The 22,937-nt window shown below is 45.3% G+C and overlaps 1 protein-coding gene across 6 annotated transcripts in view; it reads left to right on the top strand.

Moving 5' to 3' along the window:
* RSU1 (Ras suppressor protein 1) overlaps window positions 1-22,937 on the top strand; it is a 274,063-nt gene that overhangs the window by 176,024 nt on the left and 75,102 nt on the right. The window lies entirely within an intron of this gene.

Genomic DNA, 22,937 nt, shown 5'->3' with positions numbered 1-22,937 from the left:
GAAGGTGAGATCTACTTGGCATGGTAGGAAGGTGGGTCTTTATTTTAGAGTTCTTAATTAAGAACTGCCAAGTGACTAATATTAATTAGGAAGCCAGCTGTATCCTTCAGCTTTATGGTGTATTTCTTCTTAGGAACCTAGGAAGGGAGTGAGTCGGAGCTTCTTTTAATCCATCAGCACACGAGCAATTTTGTATTAAGTATAGTTGGTGTGTACGAGACCAGGCTGTGTGGACAGAGATTTATAAGATACTGTCTTGCCTTCAGGGTCTCCACCGAGTTGAGGAGTGCAGCATCGGGACAGGGAAGGGAAAGGCGGCAGAACAGGAGCTTGGCAGTGTGGTGGGAGGCAGCGTTCTCTACGCAGTGTCCTCCCTGTGCTGGGGTCCCAGTAGTGCGCCAGTATAAAGGGCTGGGAGAGCATCACGTCCCCAGTTACAGTGGCATGGACAAAAAGGTTTGAGGACCAGCTGGCAGACCACAGTTGTAGGCAGAAGGAGTTGGGATGACTACAGCGGAGCTCCGAAGAGGAGTGGGAGACTTCCGAGGGGTGAGGAGCCCTGGGCAGCCCCAGGCGAGGAAGGGAGCAGGGCCGGCTGAACCTGAAAGGGAAGTCACAGGCGGCACACTGGCACATTCGCTCCCGCTCCTCCGTGCCCAGTCTGTCCACCAGCTGTTTTAAGAGTGACCCTGCTGGGGTGCCTGAGTGGCCCAGTTGGTTGAGCATCCAGCTTTGGCTTAGGTCACGGTTCGTGGGTTCGAGCCCCATGTCAGACTGTGTGCCGACAGCTCAGAGCCTGGAGCCTGCTGCGGATTCTGTGGCTCCCTCTCTCTCTGCCCTTCCCCCGCTCATGCTCTGCGTATGTCTCTGTCTCTCAAAAATAAACATGACAAAAATTAAAAAAAAAAAAAAAAAAAAAAAAGAGTGACCCTGTTGGCGCTGCTCGTACCTGCGCTTGGGCTCAGGCGTGGTCTCCTGTAGGTTCCTGGGTCCCTGAGCTGGAGGGCAGAGGTGGTGCTTGGAGCACAAACTCAGTGCGCTGTGTATTCATGAAGGGACCACTCAGTTCCTTAATAAACTAGTGCCCAGAACAAGGGGCTTAATAGGAAGCCCTTCAGAACCTCCGTCCATGTTTCTGTGTTCCAAGTCTCTTTTGACATTGATGTGGTAATATCCATCAAATTCTAGTTCCTTGAATCACTAGCGATTGAAGGATTATATGAAGATTAAGTTGTAATGGGCTTTTATTTTATTTATTTTTTTTTTTTTACTTTGCCCGACAGAGTCTTAATTTTCTGCGGTAGTTTGTTTGCGCGTTTGTTCTTCAAGCTCAACTTGGCCAATTTTCATTGTCTCTTAATTTCATACCTAGAAACTCAGGTTGCTGCGTTGAATCTGTAAACCGACAACTCCGTGAAAGCACCCGACCCAGCGCCGGGGTGGGCGCAGCGGTCCCACAAGTCTCCACCCTGCTTCACGGACTTTCTTGGGTAGCGCTTCCCTCACACCATCCAAGGAGAGCTCTCAGTCAAGAGTCCTGAACTTTGAGCCTTAGACGTGCTCATTTTTGTCTATAGATTCAGACTCCTCTCAGGGGGCTGAGTGTGCCCCCTCTCTGTCCTCACACTGCCACAGAACTCGTACCTTGTACATCTTTTCGCATTAGTGGCTTCCATCCCGGTTGTACCCGCGTGTGTGTGGGCACGAACCTTGCCCAGCCTTGCTTTATAAACGGCCTTTTCCACTAAATCCAGATATCCAGAACAGTCCTTGGCCCAACTAAGAAACTCTTGGAGCATTTTCCAGAATCCTACCCTCTGCTTTTGATACAGTCCCGAACGGTTCCTGTCTTTGGCATGCCGCCCTGATGGCCTGGTTCTGACATCTCTGAGCGTCACTAAAAGCACAGTTCCCTTCAGAGAAAAAGAAACCTTGGAAACAGTAGGGCTGTGCTGTTTCCTGCTCTTTCCATTATGTAACTTGGAGAAATTTACTAACCTCATGTCATTGTCAGCCTCGAATCTGTTAAAGAGTATCTGTACAAAAAATAAAATGTGTGCAGAAATGGTGTTGTCTAAGGGAGTGACTTTCACCATAGCCAGGTAGCACCTCTGTTGTTACGGGTTTAATATTTTTCCTTAAATCCGTTCTCATTCTTAAATTTATTTTTAAATGAAATGGTTTAGCAGTACTCTAGATGATAAGTTGGCATCACTTACAATTAATAAACATACATAGTAATTAAAGCTGGAATCTCCACACATAATCATCTCACAGAACACCCTTGGGAGACATTGCTTGGGGGGAGATGTTCCGTCCTCGGGGGCCGAGTGGGGTTCGGGAAACAGACCCACTTCTTCCGGGCTTTAATATTCAGTAAGGGCCTCTGGTTTCATTTGACTTGTAAGTTTTGTTTACACCAGGATTTTTCAACCTCAACTATTGACTTTGGGGCTGGATAATTCTTTGTTCTTGGAGACTGTTCTGTGCATTATAGGATGTTGGGCAGCATCCCTGGCCAGCCACACACACCACACCCCCACTAGATGGGAGATGCCAGCCACACACCCCCCGGGTGCGGCAACCAAACATGTTTCTACACTGCCAAAAAGAGCCCTGGTGGGGGGCAAAATCGAGCCTGGTCGAGTACCACTGTGTTATATATGAGTCATGTTGTTGTTGTCTTAAATTGTCGGTTTGCTAAGTATCTATATTTAAAATATACTGTACTTTTTTGGGGCACCTGGGTGGCTCAGTTGGTTGAGCGTCCAACTTCAGCCCCGGTCATGATCTCACAGTTTGTGGGTTCGAGCCCCGTACCGGGCTCTGTGCTGAGAGCTCGGAGCCTGGAGCCTGCTTCGGATTCTGTGTCTCCCTCTCTCTCTGCCCCTCCCTAGCTCGCTCGCACTCTCACGCTCTCTCTCTCGCTCTCTCTATATATGTATATGTGTGTGTGTGTGTGTGTATATATATATATATATATATATATATCAAAAATAAATTTAAAAAAATAAAATATAAAATATACTGTACTTTTTATGACCACATTTTAGTTTTTTTGTGACTGTGCCCATAAATTTCCCTACCCCCCAAATGGAAGTGGCCCTGGCCTCTCCTGATACCTGGTCAGGAAGCACCTGGTCCCTTCACTGTAAGAGCAGGTTGGATCTCCCTTACCCCCTCTTGTGTTTCTGACTTAGATGCAGATGGGCTCATTGTGAGAAATGATTTCATTTGTTACCACCAGTAATTAACAGTAGTGGAGGCCTGTGTCTTTGGGAGATACTTACTGTTTTAAATGTATTCTCTTGAATGATGCTGGTTAATATCATTTATTCCTGTTTTTTGTTTTGTTTTGTTTGTTTGTTTGTTTGTTTGTTTTCACTGAGAAAACTGAAGCTTGGCTGGGTTACATGATTTGCCCAAAACCACACTGCTAAAGATGCAATTCTGTTAAAAACAATATTGGAAGCAGTCTGTCCCCAAAACAAAGAAATGTTTGTTTCAGTTATGACATACAGTATGGATTCACGGGTGGCCTGTCAATAGTTGTGTTTATGATGTGGCAAATACTAATGCAGTAACATCTATTTAAGATTATTCAATCTAAGGGCGCCTGTCTGCCTCAGCCGGCAGAGCACGTGCCTCCTTATCTTAGGGTTATGAGTTCGAGTCCCATGTTGCGTGTAGAAATTATTCAAAAAATCTTCAAAAAAAAATAGAAACCTAACTATAATATAAACCATGATGATTACTATTAAAACGTATATACTCTGGAAGAAAACTTAAAAAATATTCACAAAAAAAATGCTAGTAGAATTTATGTTTAAGTGAGAGACTTCTGGCTGTTTTCTTTTCAACCTGTTCTGAATTCCTTTTTTTTTTTTTTTTTTTTTTTAATGTTTATTTTTGAGAGAGAGAGAGAAAGAAAGCATGAGTCTGGGAGGGGCAGAGAGAGAGGAAGACACAGAATCCAAAGCAGGCTCCAGGCTCTGAGCTGTCAGCACAGAGCCCTATGCGCGGCCCGAACCCATGAACCATGAGATCATGACCTGAGCCAAAGTCAGACGCTTAACCGACTGAGCCACCCAGGCACCCAACCCTGTTCTGATTTTCTAAATGGGTTGTAATATATTCTATTTGTTTTAAAAGTGAAATTTGTAAGTTAAAAATGAAGGAAGATACAGTTTAGATTACTGTCACAGTTACTTTTTCTCTACACTTCTAGCCAAGAAACGTCCATATTCTGCACATTACAGATAAATGTACGTGTGTCCTGGGGTCTGGGGTCAGCAGTCTTTCAGAGCTGATTTGGTGTCCCTTGGGGCAGACAGCTGAAGGAAGCTACTTTTTTGTTGAAGGAATCATGCAGGCTCCTTCCTTGGGGTACACAGCTAAAATATGTCCTGATGGGAAGCAGGCGGTGGGGCCGCTCCCTCTGTTGTGACTGGTTTTTAATATGAATGCCTCTGGGATGAGATTCGGCCTTACCTGTAAAAAGAAAGGGTGAGGAACTTGCCACATGCCTAGATCAGTTCACTTTTTGTGACAGCGGCCATTCATGTTGCTGTCACAGAAGGGTAATTCATTATGGACCATGTCACCATCAACTTTTTCACTAGTGAAGACTTGTAACTGGACCAAATCCATGATGAGACTGGAGTAGAAACATGACTGGTACTGCTACATAAGCCACGGTGATAGTTGTTTGCCGGCAGAATGTATAGAATATTTTTTATTATTTTTTTCAAAAAAGAATGTTTAACAGTTATTGGCTCGGAGCCACAGAGAGACAGAGCATGAGCAGGGGAGGGGCAGAGAAGGAGGGAGACGCAGAATTGGAAGCAGGCTCCAGGCTCTGAGCCATCAGCCCAGAGCCCGACGCGGGGCTTGAACTCACGGACCGCGAGATCGTGACCTGAGCTGAACTTGGACGCTTAACCGACCGAGCCACCCAGGCACCCCTAGAACATTTTTTAAATGACAGGACTGTTACCTCACGTATTTACTTAAGCATCCTTCCATCTATGCGTTCCCATTCACTTTTAATTTCTTAGTATTTGACAACAAATACATGTACTTTGGGCCATTTGGATAGTAGTTGTTCCCTTAATGTTCAAGGGGAACCATATTAAGGTGCTGAGTACCTGACATTAGGTCCTCATAACTAACCCTATTAGGTGGCACAGAGAATGCCTCTTTCATGTACGAGTAAAATGAGCCTCAGACAGGTTCTGTTTGACAATAGATTCCTTAATGATTCTTCTTGAACGTGGGGTAAATCTGTACCATTGTAAGCAAGCTTTCTTTTTAGCTTCTGCATATAGTTATACTTGTCAAATGCTAGCTGTTTCCTAATTTATATCTGCTAAAATTTTCTGATGCTTTTGCTTGTTTACTGTTTCCATGTGTTACACCTAATGTGAAATTGAGATTTTGGTTAATTAACTACTCAGCACGATTATTTCCCTTAAGTAGAGGGGAACTTCGTTTACCAATTTTGTCCTTCTTGTTCGTTATGTTAGAGTCCATATGGCTCACCTCACCTTTAAAGAAATTAGCCTCCTTACCCTTCTCTTGAACTCTTTATTTTGTGGCCTTGATTCTATGCCCACCCTCCCCACAACCACAAAACTCCCAAGGAGTACCACCTGGCACGGGATTGTTAGATACTGGTTTGCAGTACACGTTATCTTCATATGCATGAAAAGATAGCCTTCTGCATTCACCAGAAGCACTATATCATGTCTGGGGGAAAAATTTTTAATGTTTCTAAAGAGCTGTAGACATTTTAATAAAAGCTTCTCCTCAGCTTTTGTCTGCTGTGTATCCGGAGAAAAGTACAGTAAAAGAGAATATGGCATTACTGTAGCCTGCCTGTCTGAATCCATTTCAATTCATTGAGCTAGATTTCTCTGAAAAGGGAACATCCCCAGCCAAGTCTGCCCTAAAAAGATATCCAGGGTGGCAAACCCAGAACTTTGGTGTCTGCAGGTGCCATTTTTTTTATTCTTAATATTTTAAATTAAACTGCCTGGCACCATGGCAAACACGATCAAACCTGATGGCCACAGAAAAAGTGGAGATGCCCAGTATTAGCTGGGGATGGACGGAAGCCTCAGACTCAGTAAGAGTGGTGAAACCTGCAAGTGTTCGTGGCCAGAGGTCCAGCCCACCTGGTCTCTAAGCCATTATGCTGGGGACCTCTGAGGTATGGCGATGACGTGGTCCCTCTGAGGACTCCCAGCCTACCCATAAGCACGTCCAAGAGCACGAAGCACAGAGGCATATGGAAATTCCACTCTCGAGCTTAATATACACCATGCAAAATGAATTTTTCATACTGGGCTTTTAAGAAATGGAAAACCTCCAGCTTTCCCTCAGTGGTGTGCCTTTTGGAGTTAGTGCCCTTTAAAGCAGCCGGAGGGGGGAATGACTGTAATGTAAGCAGAGTGGTGTTTGCAAGTGAGGGCTACATGAAAGGCGATGATGATTTGGGAAACATTATTCTGGGTGTGGAATTGAACAAAGAGTCATTACCAAAGGAAAAACTACCCAGAAACACTTTAATAGTGTCTCAGATTTGGGTCCAAAGAACCATACTGTGAATTGAGTGGAAGATAAATAGAGAGGAAAATAGCAAATTAAGGGGACAAATAACCAGGGAGGGGCAGGTGCCCGCTGGCATTGGCAAGGAGAACATATAACCAGCGTCTGATGCATTTCCTTGAGAATCCGTGTGTTTGCAAATTGCTTCATTGCATCTTAGCAGAATGTAATCTGAGTAACGAAGAGCTGACTAGCGAACATAGTTGGATGAATTCCCTCAGTACTCCTGAAATATAACAGAGCAAGGAACAGTATAATGAAAAATAACAGAGAGAGTAGCTAGGGGCTTAACTTATGATCAGTGTTCATTACAACAAATGACACTTTCACTGCAGAGTTACCATAAAGATTATTGACTCTTACGTAATGTGGTTCCCATCTGAATAGATCTGAGAATAGCTTAGCCTGTGAATGGGAGAGCTGAAGCAAGAGGAGGACCACAATGTGCTCAATGCCCTTATTCATTTTTTTTTCACTTAGTCCTGGGAAGCCGCCCATTCAGGACCCAGGACAGAGCAAAAGCCCGTGAACCTTCTTGCAGGAAGATTCGCCATGATTCTCTTCTCTTTGACTAGCATGGCCCTGTGTAATATTCAGTGAAGACCAGGGTCAGAAAGTGACCAGGCTTGTTAGCCATTTTATACTGAAGGTCCTCACCTGATTTTCTCTGCCATTTGCCTTTTTCCTCAAGCACACATGTTACATTTTAAAAAACCGTCTCTTTGGGACAAGACTGTGTTTTGTGTGAAACTTGTAGCACACAACCCCGTTTTTCAGCTCTGGCTTTCAACCAAGCTTACAATGGGCAATCCCAATTCAGGGCACAGTGTGCATAACAGCCTTGGTTTGCTGAGCACCTGTGTGGTACCTGCTAAACACTGGTTTCATCCTCCTAGTGACCCTATGAGGTATGTACTATGAGTGTCATTCCCACTGCCCAGATGGCAGAGCATGTTCAGAGAGGTTAGGTAAGTTGGCCAAGGTTACCCAGCTGCCAGTTGTTATAGATGAACTTCAAAACCAGGACTGACGTCTGCCAGGTGTTTTAACTTCCTCACAGATGCTGAGCACAGAGAGAGCTACCCTTTCTCTTGCTTTCTCTCCCTCTCCTGTGTGCACTCTCTTGGACTCTCTTGGGCTCTTTGTCACTCACTTTCTCTATTTCTGGAAAAGCTGGTTGGATTTTGAAATCAGATACATCGGGACTTGGGCCCTTCCTTTTTCATTTGCTAGAAATCCTGAAAAACTGACCTAACCTCTCTTAAGAGTAGTTGTAATGAAAAAAAATAGTTCATGCTTAATGGGTGGCGAGACACGGTGATAAGCTTTTTGGATGATTGCTTCATTCATGCCTCACAATTGTAGGCAGTGTAGGTCTGATTAAAATTCCTATTTTATAGATTGAAGAACTGGGCTTAGAATAGTTCAAGCTACACAGCCACTAATTCTGTCTGGAACTTTTATATCTAGCCAGTATTACACTGTTCACTGTGGGCAGTTTCAAAGTGCCCCCCATAAGAGACGGTCACCATCAGTGTTAGCCAAAGACAATGATGACAGGCCCCAGTAATATGGGAGACACGAGCAGGGCAAGGGAACCGAAAGAGGCTAGTGGGTAAGGGGACTGTATTGTTGGGTGGAAAGAAGCCAAGTGGCATTTGGGAACAAGTCAACAATTGTCAAAAGAACGACAAAGGCATGTCTGGGAGCTCCATAGTAGACAAGTCTTTGGCTCTCACCCTTCCTTTAGGTTTCAATTTCTTATTTCTGAGTTCCATAGAAAAAATATCCTGGTGAGGAATGGAGAATTTAAAACTACTGTCAGCCATGGGAGAGCCAGCACAGTGAACATTTGTCCCCAGTCTCTTGTAAGTACAGCCATGACTCGGATGCCGTGCCTCGTGGACATCTGCAGTGAGCTTCTGTAGACCCACCCTCCAGACTCCCTGGCCCAGAGATCAGAGACGGACATGGAGACTGAGCCGGAGTCTAGACTTGGTATTTGCCACTTCACAAGAAGCAGCTGAGTGAGGAAGCCTGGCTTGCTTGGGAAATGGCAAAACTCGTGAGTCCACATGACCTACACCTGCTTCTTTTTGAGCCCCTGCTAGGGAAGGCCTTGTGGAAAGTGCAGCCTGGTCAGCTGTGAGCTCAGGACCCTTGGCTCCTAAAGCCGTTTTTATGTGTTGTTGCTTTTGGGAAAGAGAAGGCCCAACTATGCTTTTCTCCAGCCAAGTAGTGTTCATGGGCTTTAGGACTTACTTGTATTGGCCTGAAGACTCATACTCGTAACTGTTGTAAGCAATTAAAAACAGGGAAGAACCTACTAGCTAAGTGGGATTACTTTTTTAAAAAGTACTGTGTGTGTGTGTGTGTGTGTGTGTGTGTGTGTCCGTGTGTGTGTGTGTCCATCCTTCCTTTTGCTGAAGTGCAAAAACTAACCAAGCACCAAGAAAGAGTCCCATCAGCTTTCAGAATGCCTTTCATCTAGTACAAGAAAGGCTTGACCCCACCATATTCACATGGTCTGTCTCTGTTGTGCAGCATGTGACCACAAACAGCATGCAGCTCTTGAGCTCTTGAATTGTTAACCTGTCTGATTAGGATGTGCTGTGAAATCCTCACCAGGTTTCAAAGACACTTAGGGCAAAAAAAAAATCATTAAACTTAATATGATAGATTTGCTAAGTCTTTTGTCTGTAAATTAGGGATAAAATAGGTCATTACTCACATTTATATTGATTACATGTTGAAATGATCATATTTTAGATATATTGGGTTAAAAAGCATATCAAAGTTGATTTCATTTGTTTACTTTTATTTTTTTAATGTGGCTACTAGAAAAGTGAAAGTTATCTGTATGGATTTTATATTTCGGACAGACCTAGTCTATAGATATATGAAAGTATAGAGTATGTGTCTACAAATTAGAAGTACTAATATGTGTTTTAAAAATAAGATTTTAAAAATAACGTTCTGAAATATTGATGAGGGGAATCACTAGGTATTCAGTATAGTAAGTACTGACTAAAAGGGGCTTTTGCCGTTCTGGAGGAAATATATTGGATAGAAATCTTTTTTTTTTTTTTTTTTTTTTTTTTTTTGAGATAATGCACAAGTGGGGAGGGGCAGAGAGAGAGAGAATCCCAAATAGGCTCCACACCATTAGCTCAGAGCCCCATGCCGGGCTCGATCTTATGAACCATGAGATCATGACCTGAGCCTAATGCAGGAGTCAGATGCTTAACCCACTGAGCCACCCAGGTGTCCTGAGCAGACATCTTGAATAGCTATTGAATAGCAGGTATTCAGGGGTATTTTTCCCTGAGAACATAGGTCACTTTGATTCAATTGTTGCAGACAGATTGTCAGTATTTGAAATAACTCCTGTGCCCCCTTCCTTCATCATTTTTTGCCCAAGTGTCATCCTGTTGGCCACATCATGGCCACAACCACTGGATATCCTGGAAAGCAAAAGAAAAGAGCAGCCCTGGGCGGTATCCCACATACCCTGGTCCTCTGGCATCTCCACCTCCTGCTTTGACTTTCACCATCTGTATTTAGAATGCTCTCACACCTTCCAGGAGTGTTTTGTGGGTGAGATTCCTAGATGAAATACTTGAGGTTCTTGGATGAGGTCTGTTGTGACAAGCGTGAGCTCTCCCCTCCCCGTCCACAGTTTTGCTCTGAGTCTACAAGGCCTGTCGAGGGCATCAAACAACTAAAACCTGAGCCCTGAGACAGAGTCCTCTCCTCCTCTTGATAGGTTCCTGGGGTCCCCACTCAGATTTATTGCTAGTGCATGGATGGATCCTTGATATAATTTTTTTTTAATATATGAAATTTATTGTCAAATTGGTTTCCATACAACACCCAGTGCTCATCCCAAAAGGTGCCCTCCTCAATACCCATCACCCACCCTCCCCTCCCTCCCACCCCCCATCAACCCTCAGTTTGTTCTCAGTTTTTAACAGTCTCTTATGCTTTGGCTGTCTCCCACTCTAACCTCTTTTTTTTTTTTTTTTCCTTCCCCTCCCCCATGGGTTTCTCTTAAGTTTCTCAGGATCCACATAAGACTGAAACCATATGGTATCTGTCTTTCTGTGTATGGCTTATTTCACTTAGCATCACACTCTCCAGTTCCATCCACGTTGCTACGAAAGGCCAGATTTCATTCTTTCTCATTGCCACGTAGTATTCCATTGTGTATATAAACCACAATTTCTTTATCCATTCATCAGTTGATGGACATTTAGGCTCTTTCGATATAATTTTTAACATCAAGCACAAACCACAGACATCTTCATTTTTAACCTTTTTGCCCTTGAAGACCATAAGTTTCCTCGAGACTCTTAAAAATCTGATTTACAAAATCTAGGAGGAAATGGATGACACACACTAAGTCTGATGAATACATCAGGGCTAAAAGTATTTTTTAAATGTTGCATTCCTTTTGGGAGTAGGTTTTCTCCACAAAACTCAGAAACATGAAAGTGTAACCAAAGAAGGGTGGGACCTACAGGCTTGTCTCCTGTCGAGCTCCCATACGTGTCTTCTCCGTTATTCTTTTGACAGTTGTTGGCTTGTTCCCAAATACCACTTTGTCTCAGCCACCAAAAGCTGGTCTCCTCCCCTCCTGCTAGTCTTTCCTTATTCATGGCCAGTGATTCAAACATTGGTATCAGGAATGGATGAAAAGCACAGTTCCACTTGATAGGCCATGTTGCAAGGGTGGGGTCGCCGCTTTAGAGAGAGCTCAGCTTATCTGAGGCTTTCTGCTTCGCCCGGGAAGCAGGCTGGGGCATTTGGGCAGCGTTTACTGGTCTGTCCCTGCCGCTTCCTGAAATCCCTCCAGTGAGAGCCTCATGGATAAAGCACTGTGTGCATAAGTCCACCTGTATGTAGATGGGTGCTTTCTGGTTTTTATTTTTTCATTTTCATCTTTTCATTTTTTATTTTAATGTCTTGGCTCTGTCTGGGAGCAGAACATGAGTCCTCTCACAGAAAATCCATGCACAGAAAGTAGAGGCAAGTAATACAGTGCGGTCTACAGACCGCAAGCATCATGCCTTAATCTGAGCAGAACATAAAAGGAACCTCAGAGATGTGAGCCCTGTGAGGTTTCATTTAACATAATTTTGCTTAAGGGTTAGACAAGTTAATAACAGCAAAGTGCTTACGCAAGCTTCATGTGTAAAGTCGGCAAGTTCCATTCAGATGTCCAATGCTGAGGGGGTTGAAGCCGTGGCCTGGACAGTTCAAGTTGGACAGGGGTTGAGGTACCGTCAGGCTGTGCTCAGTCATTGCGTGAGGGGTGTGGCAGCATCCAGGCTGGACAGTTACTGCCCCTATTTAGGTCCAAACACCCCATCTTCCATCTGGGGAAACAGATTACCCAGATAACGAGATTAATTCCAAAGACTTGTGAATCTAGTTCAGAGTTCTTTGCCCTGCATCTGGAACCTATAGGCTTGTACTTAAATTTGAAGAGATGGCTAGCTTTCCGTGGACTTGGCCATGAGTCCCCTGCCATGGCCAAATCACCAAGCCAGCTGGACAGAGAGAAACTGAGGAAGGAACAGTCTCAGGAACAGAGAGTCCAAATTGTTAGCCACAAAGAAAAGGGGGTGGGGGTGAATAATAACCTCTCAATCTGCTTTTACCATTTTTCCTTGTCTGAAAGATGGAAAAAAGAAAAAGCAAAGCTTCTGTTTAGACACTAGTGTTCCTAGTCCTGTGCCATTAGTTCTTCATTTGTCATATCACTTATATTTAGAGTCACCTGGCTTCTGTCATTCATGTGATACTGCTTAAAGCTTACGCGAGTTGCTAGATGGAAAATGCCACAGAAGCCTGTTGAAGAAATGCTAACGTACAGTAAGTGCTAGATGAGTTTTGCTATTGTGCTCACTCACTGGCTTAATCATGTGAGAGGTCGTGAACAACCTTGAGCCATTCGGGAAGGAACCACGTGTGGCCACAAAGACTCTTACCTTTCCATGACCATAAAAATTTATTCCGATTTTTAATTTTTCCAAAGGAAAAGCAGGGGGGAACCCACTGGTTTCATCATTTTCATTTCAGCTTAATTCTTTTTTATAAAGTTACTATCTTCAGTGAGTTCTTACTAATATCAGATAGGATTAGTATTCAATAAAAGTCCACCGTGCTTTTAAGGAATTTATGGCAGACCCTGGCCACAGTGCTATGGAAGAGAGTATCCACAAGAGGGTGGCAGACTGGGGTCCCAAGAGGCCGCACAGAATTGCGCGGTGATGCGCTTACTGAACTTGCAGCCGCACTGTCAGCCTTCCAGCCTCAGAAATGCTGCAGAAACAGAGGAAAACACATAGGAAACTGATGTACAAACCAAGATTCCTTAACAGAGGGTAGCTGCTTCCAAAGGCCAGAACACTTGCCTTGGTCTGCATAGCACATATTCTTTCAGTAGTCAGCTCTCAGTGGGAAGCTGATGTATACTCAGCCCGAGGAGCATGGAACTGAGGACATTGGGAAACGTATGCGTTGGCTCAGATACTCTTTCAGTCTGCCATTAAATATGTATTAGGTGGCTGGTGGGCCCTAGAGAAACAAAATGATTAAGACAGTCCCTGTTTCAGAGGCACTAATAATCCAGTTGGGAGGAAGCTCACATAGATGCTTTGAGTATACCCTAGTAAGTGCGATGATGTATGCTTTTATTCGCTCCGTCAACAAGTGTTCATTTCATGCCCGTGGTGTACCAGTCACACAGGATACCAAACAAGACAGACGGGTTCCTACTCTCCCACAGTTAACCTTCTGTTAAGGGAGGCTGGGAAGAACAAACAATCAGATAAATAAAATAATTATATTGCAACTCTTGATATGAAGGAAAAGAATGTGGTGGATATTGTGGGCAAAAGGACCTCCCCTAGGATTTTGCATTTGAAGCAGGTGAGACCGATGTGTCCTTCAGGACTCAGCGTCCCTTTGATTGCAAGAAACACAAAACTAAGAGGAGTGGCGATTATTTGGTCATTTTCTACTAAAAATAATCAGCGATAACGGTAAACTTCAGGCCTGGCGTGGTGTGAGGGCTCGATGTCGTCAGACCCATGTCTCTCCGTCTTCCAGTTCTGCTTTGTCTGGGCTGCTTTCTCTCCCAGGAATGCTCTCTTCACAAGATGTCAGCAGGTCTGACAGTAGCTCTGGGCTCCTAACTGAAATAAATAGAAAACAAAGGACTTTTCTCCATGGCAGTTTGAGGGAAAACCTTAAGTCTTTCTCCAGTTGGCTTAAATTAGCCATAGGCTCATGTATGAACAGTCACTGTCCCCCAGAAAAAGGGAAAGGTTTCAGACTGAGTCATGTTTTTATTTTTAAAGTTTATTCATTTATCTGGAGAGAGAGAGAAAGCATGAGCAGGAGAGGGTCTGAGAGAGAGGAGAGAGCGAGAATCCGTGAGCCCAACGCGAGGCTTGAACCCACAGACCACGAGATCATGACCTGAGCCGAAGTCATATGCTTAACCGACTGAGCCATCTAGGCGCCCTGTGACTGAGTTGTGGTTTGACACTAACACTGAGGCAGCATAGCTATTCACCTCAGAGGCATTTAATCTCTCTGGGCATCTATACCCTCATCTGTAAAACGGAGATGGTGATAGCGCCTGTCTCCGGGACACCAGGAGAAGAATATTCCAGGTAAATAGCAAGTACAAACCTCAGAAGTGGGCAGGGGCCTTACCCATTTGCCCACATGCTGGGGGTTGGGAATGTGGGAGGATAGACGTGGAAGAAGGGAGAGAGCTGACAGGTGTGGCTCAGAGTGTGAAGGGTGGGGGCAGCTCCGTGTTTGTTTTCGCTGCTTCCTCTTAGAGACAGCCCTGGCCGGGCATGCCCAGAACTCCCCTTTCTCCAGAAGGCGCTTCAGATGCCCACTGTGAGCATTTATCCCGTTGTTTGTATCGCTGACCAAAACCAACACTTCTGAGGGACAGATTCTCTCTCCAGCTTTGTTAATGCCATCAGTCAGTTTACTGTCTACGCTCATTGGAGTTGAGCTGGTGATATTCAGAATGACTTTTCCCGTTAATGCTTTGATTCATTTTGTGTCCATGTTATCATCGAACACCTAGCTGGACAGTCTTTTTTACCTTTAAATTCAGGATTTTGCTCGGTGCCTCGCTCTTGCCCTAACTGATGTGATCTCTCCAGTCAGGTCTGTTTGGCAGGTTGTGAACTCTAAAGGAAATTATATAGGGGCTTCTGGATGGCTCAGTAGGTCAAGCACCCAACTTCAGCTCAGGTCACGATCTGGTTCGTGAGTTCAAGCCCCACTTCGGGTAAACTCAAGCCCCACTCCAGGCTCCACACACGCTTGCCCTCGCTCCCGCCTCTCTCTCTGCACCTTGTGAGATTCTCTCTGCTCCTTGCTCGCTCACTCTCTCTCTCAAAAATAAATGAGTAAATAAATCAAAATTTTAAAAAGTAAGTTATATAATCTCAACACATAATTCACGGTTATGTAGTATTAATATCCAGCTGTCCGCATTAAGGGATCCATTATATAATTACTTTATTATTTAGCTTTTGAGAGTCAGATTCCATTCAGTTAATTTTAATAGTAGTGTTTTTTAAGTGTAATTTTTGAAGAGGGTGAATTGCACATATGAAAATAATTTTTCCTTTGTGTTTATGGTGAAATCTGTACATATATGTGTGTATTACAGACACACACATATGTGGTTGGATGTCTCTTTTTTAATCTCTACAAGTGGTAAGTATGAAATCAAAAAATAATTCTCTCCATCAAAAATATGCAGTCCAGGTATGAAGTCTATTAAGGAAGCTTGTTTGGGAAACTTACAAATGCCCTTAGACTTGTTTCCTCTTGCTTTTTAGTTTATTCTGGAAATTGCACCATTTAGCACTTCACAGTTTAATTTAAAAGGATTACCTATTTTCTTAAATGCTTAAGCAGGGAAGCAAGTTGGAATTATTGATTTTGCTCTGCATGTATTCCGTGAAAGCTGGATTTGCTCCTTCCCCAGGGAACATACCCCCTGAACTGCATGCTTGCTCGTGACAGCTCGGACCTCTGATACATAACCAAAGACCTTGCCTAATATCCTTGCAACTGCTCGGGGAATTTTTATTAAGTAAAAGCATCATTAGAGTAGACAGGATGATGAAGTTTAATGAGCATCTTTTGTGCATGAGACTGTTAGCTTTGCTGTGCCAGAATCCTCATTTCTCCCCTCCAGTGGGGCAGAGAGTAAGTCTAGAATGTATAGGGTGTTTTAAAACCCGGTTTATATTTTATATTGTCGTATAGCTTAATCTGTATTTTAGGCCATCTGCAAATTCCTTTTGGCTATTTCCGTGGATTTCAAATGCATGTTTATACTTTCCTTTACACTGGGTGTGGGGAACGGAGAGTGGTGAGGGTTGTAATGGAGAAAAACGTGAAAGACACATACTGCCATTAGCGACCTGCTTGGAACCATCTCTTGGAGGCTTGATCTCAAAAAATCATTGCCTTTTGAATTAATGAGATTTCTCCCGGGAATATGGTAACTATTAATTTTTTTTCTTCTTTAAGACTCAGCAGTTTCTGTGCTAAAGGTTCTGTCACCAGCCCCTCATAGCTGCTAGATAGGATAAATAAAGATACTGCAAACGCTTGTTAATAATCTAGGCTTCACACTTTGTCCACAGATTTATTTGCAGACATGTTAAATTTAGCAACCTACCATAAGATTACAGATTATAAACAGAATTATTTCTCTCTATTATTGTCACTGGCCATAGAACTTGGATTCTCAAATTGGTTCTTTTCTTGGTCTGTATAAGGACTTTCCATGGAAACACCCAAAACAACAGGAGGGAGGCATATGACACGAGCAAATGACTTAAGAACAGCATATTGTACCTCTCATATACCTGGCATTCGGAAACACAATATTTACATAGCACACAACATGCTTCTACCAGTGCCTTGAGTATACAGAATACAAAAGAAGTGAACTCTTCAGTCCCCACCCTCAAGAAAGTGGCAGGCTTATTGAGAAGACAGATCTAGGAAATCCAAAAAAAAGATGGAAAACAAGATAACATAGTGCATTAAGGACTCGAACTTTGGCGTAGTTGCCTGGGTTTGATCCGGGTCTAAACTTGCTGAGCCTCAGTTTCCTCCTTTGAAAAACAGAGATAAGAAACGCCCCTTCTTCCCTGGATTGTTGTGGCAGCGAACGCTGAATGGCTGGTAGCCGTAACTGTAACGTGTCGTTATCACGGCACTCTGCTGGTAGTTCAAACCAACAAGCCAAGAGCAGGAACCTGTGTATCATCAAGGACTTAATGGTGCAATCCTGGTAACTCGAGTACTGTTTTGTGAAGGCAGAAATTGGGGCAGGGGGCGAAAGCTCTGAAAAGCCTAAAACGACGGATGGGATCTAAGTTGCAGAGAAGGACCCAGGCAGGCAGGCATTCCTGATGATACTAACCCAGATCAGCAAGAAACAGACCGAAAGGAATGCTGCCCGGGAGGAAGAGCTAATTCCAGGGCTTGGATCGATTTAGCACCATTTTATTTTTCAAACACACGCATGAGCCCAAGCCGGTCTGACTGCACGTATTCCCATTTTCCAGTTAAGGTAACACACATTCTGGAAAGAGAAAGGACTCTGGGTTACTCAGTTAATAGGTGGCAGAGCTCACCCTCGGTTCCCCTTTACTGTGCTCCCCTCTGCCTTCCTCCAGAACAGCCTTACTGTGCTGCGGTCTGCTGGTGGACAGAGAGACAAGGTTGGCGGAGTTAAGCATCACATGATACGTTTTGTGGCTGCTTTATAACACATACCAGGTTGGGGATACGACCTGGTGGACAGTGGATGCCATTTTCCATGCGTAAACCAAGGAGACGTTATTCTGCCAGTCGTAGGACACATTGGAGGAATGAAAGGACCCATTATAATAATCTAATGACCATCTGATAGGGGCCTCTATTCGGGAAGGCGAAAACGAGAATAGATAAAATCACACGTTTGTGAAAATAAGAATAAGCACCATAAAGTGACTGATTAATCCATTGAGTTATATAACTGAGCCTTTTGAGAAGCTGTTGAAAGTTGCGTTCTCCTTCTGCTGAAAAAACACATAGAGCTTTGCTTGGAGTTTTGGATACTTCCCTGGGCCCAGACTCAGAATGCCTGTTGCAGGGGAAGCTTCACTCAAACTTCATTCATGGGATAACCAAAAAAAACCAAAAACACAAAAAAACAGGTGTCAAAACCACTGAAGTGATTTGATCCTGAAGGTCTGGAGACACAGAGGGACAGACCTGTGAAAGTCAGGGTAGGGAACTGTTCCGTGCCCTGGTTGGATTTAATAGTTCAGTGTCCAGGTGGGAATAAGGCACAGCCGGGTTTGAAGACGGTGGTTGGCTCCGTAGGGGGTGGGGACGTGGAGGTGTTTCTAAGAGGTAATCATTGAAGCTGGAAAATTAGATGTCCTTTCTAGGAAAGAAAAAACAAAGATGACAGCAGAAACATAAAGACTTGAAACAGTGTCAGAAGGAGAGACTAAGAACCAAAATAGTATATTTGCAGCCAAGGGAGAAAATTTTCAAGAAGGAATGGGGTGGACCCACGGTGGTCTTCTGCCGTAGCTTGGAGGGACTGAGGGTCTGTGAGAGAGCCTGGGATCCAAAAGAAAGGATAAGACTCGAATGGATCTTTTCCCACAGTGAAAATGTCCATATACATATGGCAAGTTTACATAGCAGTAATTGAAAAGTGTGCGTATCAGTCTGCCCTGATATTAGTTGCAAACTTTATTCTGATGCTGGTGGGCTGGAATTTTTTGCTGCAGTCCCAGATGTCAACGGGCAGGCATGTTCAGTTGCTTCAAGTGGCCGGTGCGCAGGCTGCTTGTAACCAGATGCGTCCAAAGTGATCAGTCAGATGACCCTGGCTCTCCCTGGATTCGTTTCACAAGGATTCCTCCAGGGGTGGTCTTCAGCAGGAATTCAGCAGCTGTTCGGGGCAGGGCCCACCCCCTACCTCCTGCACAGATGAGAACAGAGAGCCCCCGGGGGGCCGATCGGTGCTGGCTTGCTCATCTCCCACAGCCGAGAACAGCCATGGGAGAGCCTTTGAGATTCTCCAGTGACAGAAGCATGCTCGTCAGACTCCTGTGCATAATGGAACCTTTCCTGTCACTTTGGATTGTTCTTTGTTGGTTTTTTCCACTCCTTTATCATCTCCCAGTTTCCCCCCATAAACCTCAGATGTCAGGGGAGAGAAGAGTTTCTAAGACTCTGTGACATGGGGTCCCCCCACTTTGTGGGTCGAACATTTCGTCCACCTGCAGTGGCTGCACTGTTGGTGACCTTGAGCCAGGCTCCTTTTGTCACCACTGTCAAGCTGGCAGGGCCACGTTCCTGGATCTGCTGTGTGCTCCAGGGCAACTGTGTGCTCAAGTGGAAGGGGCTGGCCAGCTTAGCCTGAGTCTCTGACCTCCTGTGAGAGGTTAAAGGCGGCAGCTGCCATTCTGGAACATCTGCTAAGTACCTGCACAGACCAGACCTTTTCTGTGTCTGATTTAATCTTCCCCCAAGCCCTCCAAGGTAGCTGGGCATTTTCACCCTCATCCTTGCAGATGAGGACTTTTGACTATGGAAAGTAGTCACTTTCCCAAGGTCACACGTCATTGAGGGCGAGCAGGGTGCCAGAATGCAGAGGTAAGTGAAGCCCCAGGTCTGTTGTCTTGGGTCCCCCGGGCAGGGTGCCATGGGCTCACGTGGGGCCGGACAGGTGCCACCTGAACCGAGCATGAGGGAGACATGCTGGCTTGGGAAGTGCCTTGTGCCAGGGTCTGAGGGCTGGTGGGGTATTTCCCAGGTGAAGGAGGTAGAACTAGCAGGTGGGGCAAGAGAGAAGCCATCTTCAGGAAGGCTGAGAGGCAGGTGTGTCAGGAGAGGAAGATACAGGGTCAGGAAGACAGAAGCCATCCTGAAGGCCGTGACTGCATTGATTAGTCATGTTGTTTATTTTCTGTCTTTTATGATGTTTTGACATCTTGGAGGTCTTGCTGGCTGGAGAGACATTGCCCTTTCCAGGGCTAGCGTAATTCTTAGAGATAGCGACCAACTTATCTGCTACTTTGCCTTTGATACGCAAACCAACCGATCCAAAGCCAACACCTGACCACCTCCTGTATCAAACTCCCACTCCAAGCCAGTATTTCCCCTGCCCTAAATCACCCCAGGACCAGGTCCCCTACACCTGGAGACCTCCGTGACAGCCTTGAGCCCCTGGGAACTATTCAAACTGTGCAGTCCTAAATCCACTCAACCCCGTCCTTTCCTTCCCATGAAACCACCTTGAAGTACTTGGATTCTGCTTCCTGCTTTGTTCCTTCTCCCTCCTAATGGACCTGGTACTTCCCCTCGTGGCCTTGTGTGGTGTGGCGTGCACCCTCCCCTTGAGAAGCTTTGTTCAAAGGCATTGACCTCTCCACGTCTCACTCGTTCACCTCTAGAAGTTAAATCTGGGTCCATTCAAAACATGGGCCAAGGCATTAGCTTCAGACAACAGAGGGGGCAGGGAGCGTCCGATCCTTCTGTAGTGCAGAGAGGACAGTTTTTCCACTTGTTCCCTTTTCTTCTGATAGAAACAGCACCCTTTCCCCTGCCCCCTTTGGGACACCCTTTGTCCTTTTTGAAACAGTTTTTTAACTTGTCATTCTTTTCAATGAGCTGCTACCCGAGAAGTCTCCCATTCCTCCTCTGCTGAAGGTAAGCAGACTTCTCACTTGCAGGCTGCCCTGTGAGGCCCAGAGAGGTTCATTTCCTGTATTAGGTCCCTGTTGTGGTAACAAAGTACCATGAACTTGGTGGCTGAAAATAAAACAAATATATCTTCCTATGGTTGTGGAGGTCAGAAGTCTGAAATCAGGGTGTCCTCAGGGTGGCTTCCTTCTGGAGGCTCCAGGAGAGAATGCATTTCCTTGCCTTTCTAGTTTCTAGAAGCTACCTGCATTTCTTACTGGTAGCCCTTTCCCTCCTTGAAAGCCATCAGTGTACCATGTTCAGATCTCTCTGACTCAGACCTTCCAGCCTCCCTCTTCTAAAGACCCTGGTGATGACACTGAGCCCACCAAGAAAATGCAGGGTAATCTTCCAGCTCAAGATCCTTAGTTAACCTTTTCCACAGAGTCCCTTTATGATACAGGTTTCAGGGATCAGAATGTCCCTGTTTTGGGGGGCCATTATTCTGCCTACCACACTTACACAATGGAAGCCCCATGGCTAATCACTGGTAGAGCCAGGAATGGAACCCCAGACTTAGGACCCTAAAATGCTTGTCATTACCACTCTGCCCCACTGATGTCTCCATGTGGGAATGGCCACTTAGTAAATCACCACTCTCCTCTGCCCACTCAGCTGGAGGAATAAGGGATCACCGGGAGGACACGGCATCATCCTGGCTCTGGCAGTGACTCACCGAGGAAGTGGGTGGTGGGTGTTGGGGGGGGGGGGATGCATTTAGTTCTGCCTTAGTTGCTTTCTTCAGAGAGGAATAAAACCTTTCTCCTAGAGACACTTGGGTTTGGCACTGATAGAAAATACCATGTCATTTTTTTCAGAGCAAAAAGTCCTAAGGAAGTAATCATTTAATTATCTTTATTTAGTCCCTCCGACTCTAACTCCACATCAGTCCTGTGTCTCAGGAAGCATCCACTGACCGCTTCTGGTAGACATACCAGGTACTGGGCTTATTTCACTAGTGCAGCCTCCTTGCTAAGAAAGCAGCATCATTTGTTTTGTTTTGTTTTGTTTTGTTTTTACAGATGAAGAAACTGAGGCACAGCGAGGGGATGGGGGGGGGGGGATGCTAATCATTTGCCCAGAGTCAGCAGCTAATAACTTGCAAAAGGAGGATTTCAACATCAAGTTCAGGAATGCTCTCTCTGATCTGGCCCTCTGTAGGGACTTGCTGTGTCGCGCCAGGAGATCCAGGCACAGTGGGGTCTGAATATAAAAAGGCAGACATTGAAACATTGGAACATTCTGGTTCCTTCCCAACAAGGGGAGCCTTGCTGAGTTCCGAACAGCTTTTGCACCCCCTTCTAAAATGACTTTGCTGGATTACCACCGTCAGGCCCAGCGAAACCCCCACCTCTTCTGGGAACCCTTCTGTGCCCACTTCGGCTCTTACTCATTCAGGATGTGATTGATACGTGGGGCCCTTATCAGATCATTATTCTCTTTTCCCTCCTCTGACCTCTTATTTGTGTCGCTGTTGCCAGGTTTCCCAGTTCATAAACTATTTCTGCAGATTTGTGTAAGCCTTAGAGTTAAATGCTATCTGTGAGCAAGAACATGCATACTGTTCCCCCTTATGGGGGTAGGGGTTTGCAAACTAGAGGAGAGATCCTTGAGGCCGGAGGGAACCTATGAATGCACAGACCAGAATCAGACCTTTGCCATATGCCGGGTGAGAAGAGCTTGGACAGCAGAGGCCTCCCGGGCACATCCCACACCACACTGCTGTGTTAACGCAAAGAAAGCCGCATCCTGGGATGAGGGGTTAGGCCGGGGCTGTTAGAGGAAAAAGTACATTTCAGGGCATGTGTTGCTAAAGCTGAGGGATATAATAGATGAGTCTACTGTGGCTGTTTCTTTAACCTGTTTGATGCATGTGGTGGGAGAGATACTGCAGGACTGAAGGAAGGGGGGGGGGTCCCCAGATAATAGAGGACAATCTTGCCATCGCCGAGATGCTTAATTGCTTCCACAGAGCCCCTTTGCCTGTGTAAGTCGGTGGTCACAAGTCCCAGGAACTGGGACACGGACATCAATGGGGTCGGGGCAGCAACAGCAGGACAGCTGGGCAGAAACTTCCTCTCTGCTGAAACCAGTGGTTCCTTTCCTGGGCTCCAGGACGTCTGAATGTCCGTGACATAGACTTCAGGGGCATCCGTGGCCCATTTTAAAGTGAGGAGCATTGGAGGGCGGCTCATGTGGATTTCAAAAAGATCCATTTTCCCGGAGGACCAGCTGTCCTGGAGAAGGAGGTGTTTCTCCTGTAGGGACACGCTCTCAGGCTGAGCAGGACTGGGCCTCTCCGTGAGAGGAGCAAGAGTCTTTAAAGCTCATTTCTACAGAAGTTGAAAGTGAGCTTGCAGTTTCTAATGTTACCTGTCAGGCATGTGGTTAACACCCCCCACCCCTCCACTTCACCTGGAGAACATTCCCAGGACCTGGCTGCTCATAGGTCCGTGCTGCCAGCTCCAGACCCTGCATTCTGAACTCTTTGGGAGCAGAGACCTATTTTCATG

This window comes from Acinonyx jubatus, chromosome B4 (assembly GCF_027475565.1).
Source record: "Acinonyx jubatus isolate Ajub_Pintada_27869175 chromosome B4, VMU_Ajub_asm_v1.0, whole genome shotgun sequence".
Taxonomy (NCBI): domain Eukaryota; kingdom Metazoa; phylum Chordata; class Mammalia; order Carnivora; family Felidae; genus Acinonyx; species Acinonyx jubatus.
This window is presented reverse-complemented; position numbering and strand designations above follow the sequence as displayed.